Source organism: Vigna unguiculata, chromosome 7 (assembly GCF_037176805.1).
Source record: "Vigna unguiculata cultivar grain cowpea cultivar isolate G323 ecotype 2 chromosome 7, ASM3717680v1, whole genome shotgun sequence".
Taxonomy (NCBI): Eukaryota; Viridiplantae; Streptophyta; class Magnoliopsida; order Fabales; family Fabaceae; genus Vigna; species Vigna unguiculata.
The window spans coordinates 38,430,691-38,434,304 of NC_140798.1; the positions used below are offsets into that span (position 1 = coordinate 38,430,691).

General features: G+C 26.3%; 1 pseudogene across 1 annotated transcript; it reads right to left on the reverse strand.

The window, feature by feature from the left end:
- Positions 1-2,381: 2,381 nt before the first annotated feature.
- On the reverse strand, positions 2,382-2,976 carry LOC114192769 (putative histone H2B.3 pseudogene; annotated as a pseudogene). Its single transcript, XR_014996585.1, has one exon. The product of XR_014996585.1 is annotated as a putative histone H2B.3 pseudogene (transcript).
- Between the last annotated feature and the right edge of the window lie 638 nt (positions 2,977-3,614).

Sequence of the window (3,614 nt, forward strand, 5' to 3'; positions counted from 1 at the left end):
CCCATACCCAATTGAAAAAGTCGGGATTCTCCATACCCATACCCATACCAGTCAATGCGGGGATTCCCCGTCAAAATGGAGATGGATTCGGACAATACCCACGCAGGTGGATTTATTTGCCATTTCTACCTTTAGGTAATGCTTGAAAGAGTGGATTTGAGGAAGAATGAGTAAATGAATTTAAGGGAATGAAGATAATATTGTGTTTTATTTGGATTAAAGAATTTGATGGATGAATGAATGAATTTCAAGAAAAAATATTAAAGTTATTGAATGATGTGATAATGTGATAAACAAAAAAATGTTTTAATTGATAAAAATAAATGATTATTAATGTATCACTATGTAAAAATGTTATATAAATATAATTAGTAGAAATTGTATTAATATCAAATTGATTTTTTTATTTATAATAAGAAAAATTAAAATAAAAAAATGAAATAAATTTGTATAAAAGGGATATGGACGAATAAATTTCAAATACATTTTCTTGAATAATTTATTTTTATATTATTATTAAAATTATTGTTAGTGTTAATATTAAATGTAATTATAATCATATTTGGTTAAAAATTTTCATTATTAATAATAATTGTAATTATAATTAATAATAATATAACCATTGTTATTAAATTTTTTTAATCTTGGTTTATTAAAAGTTGTAATTGAAATATAGTGAATTACACCATAGCAAATTCAACGAATAGAAAATAGATTGATTGTAGTATTCATTTTTTTTATATCTGAATTTTTATTGGATGTTTGGAATAGGGATAAATAAAAAAGCAACATGCATAATAATTCAACCTCGTTTATAGCAAATTGGAAACATCTGCTAACACAGTATCATCCATGGAAACAAACAATTTTCTACTGTTAATTGCCCAACATTTTTCTCCAATTATCATAAATAATGATGTTTCCCTCTAGATAAATAAAAATACAAATTTGTCTTTATTTATGTAAGTTAAATCATAAAAAAAAATTAAGGAAAGAAAACTGAAAGTAAAATGTTTAGGAAATGAAACAAAAATATTAAAATTAAGTAACTATATTGTTACAAATAATCTAAACACTTGTTATAAAATATTTAAAAAAAATATATTACTTTTTACAGAAAGTGTTTTATTTTTTGTCTCAGAAATAAATTATGTTAATAGAAAGTGGATGGCCATTGATTTATTTGAATGAAGGGGAGATGCATGGTCCAAAACAAATACAGTCCATGGAACTTTATTGGCTAGTTTTAACTCACACGGATTGATGACATGGGATGAATGGTCTGATTCAGAAAAGTTGGTTGAATTTAATTGGCGAAGTTTATTGTACACGGATTGATGACATGGCATGAAAGTTCCACAAAGATTAATAAATGGAAGATAATCTCAGGGTAATAATGTTTTTCAATGTTCTTCGCACCAAAAATAATTGTCTCTTGTAATATTATAAATACATCTACGTATTAGTTTTACAATAAATTAGAATAATATTTATGAGATTGTTTCCAATTAAAATTATTATTTCTCACTGTTAAATTATATTTCTTATCAGGAGTAAAATTTTAATACATTCAAAATTTCAAAACAATGCGCCTAATATAAAAAAAATAGAATAATTTAATATTTGTTAAGTAAATAAGAATTTAATTTAATTTGTGAGAGTAAGAATGTTGACATAATTTTCTCTTATCATTCTAATTCATACGGAAATGTGATAATTTTACGATATACATATTTTTAATTATAAATGAATATATGTTAATAAGTGATAATAAAATTTTAATAATTTAATATATAAAATAAATTTATATTTATTGATATAAAATAAAGAAATTAATTATTAATAAATAAAAATAATTTTATAAAAAATAAATAAAAATAATTGCTAATTTTAAAAAATTTAATAAATAATTATATTAAAAAAATAGAATTGACATACGAGAGTATAAACAAAAAAATAATCCTTTATAGATTATGAAAAATTATTATATAACGAAAATAAATATTTATTTAAAATACCTATAATTAAAAATAGGTATTAAAACAGTCAAATATAACAAAATATTTTAAAATGTCCATAAAATTTTAATTTTCAGTTATATGACATAATTCTTTGAAATAATATAATAATTAAAAATATTTATTTATTTTAAGTTAAATTAAAGTATATATTTCCTTTTAAAAAATTTGCATCATCTGACAGGATGAAGTTTCAATGTGTTGCATATTTCGAAGTTCGCATCCTTTTAAACTTCATTATAAGGACCCACAAATTTTGGCATAGAACAACAATTCACTTATTTTCATCTGCAAAGAGAATTATATAACTACAATAATTATCAGTCTTAGACCATTTGTGATTGCACGAAAAGAAGCACCAGATATCAAATCATAGAAATGTAATTGTATTTCCTCGAAAATACTACATCACACAAACACTATCCAAAAGTATATATCATAAAAACCCTAAAAATTAGAGACAGATTCAAGAGCTAGTGAATTTGGTAACAGCCTTGGTGCCTTCGGAGACTGCGTGCTTGGCAAGTTCGCCGGGGAGAACAAGACGAACGGCAGTCTGGATTTCTCGGGAAGTGATGGTGGGTTTTTTGTTGTAGCGAGCGAGTCTAGAAGATTCCTGAGCAAGCTTCTCAAAGATGTCATTGATGAAGCTGTTCATGATCCCCATGGCCTTGCTGGAGATCCCAATGTCAGGGTGAACTTGCTTGAGGACTTTGAAAATGTAGATTTTGTAGGTCTCGACACTCTTTGCTTTTCTCTTCTTCTTCTTGTCTCCGGAGGTAGCATCCTTCGGAATCTTCTTCTCAGCCTTCGTTTTCTCAGCAGGAGCCTTCTCTGCAGGTTTTTTCTCTGCGGGTTTCTTCTCACCCTTGGCCATGGATTTCTCACAGAAGGTTTGATAAGATTGAGTAAGGTGTAAATCAGAGAATGTGAATTCTGAGTGATGAGAATTGAGAGAAAGGAGTGGTATATATAGGAATGCTGGATAGAAGCTGATTGGTTGGATTTACATTGCACGGATCGATGACGTGGCAGGACGAGTTTTCGTTTTGGAGGGAGATTTTTAAATCTCGGGTTTTGTGTTTTCAGTATGTGGGGTGCCTGCGTGTTTGAGAAGATAATTTCAATTTGGGCCAGAGTGATGATTGTTTAAATTTGGGCCGAGGTGAAAGACTGATCCGATCTAGTTTTCCAAATTTATTTTATTTAGATTTAGATAGTAATAAAAATAAAATAAAATATTACGTCTATTGCAGTGTACGAGTTTTGGTAATTTTACCCCATTATAATTTGTTATTTAAGCCGGATTTGTTTACTTATATAGACCAATTTAAAGATTAAATGTAAAGAAAAGTTATTGCTAAATATTGAATTCTGAATTTATTTACTTATTATTGATGTTGTCATAATAATATCTTTTTCTCCACTTTCTTTTAGAGATAATTTTTTTCTTTAATGAATGTCAAAAGATAATTATTTATATTTTTTAATTAAAAGAAGTATATTTTTCATTTTATATTCTTTCTTAGTTTTCTCTTCCTTAATTTATTTATTAAATCAAACGTGTAAGGAGAAGATTAGATTAATATAATATGT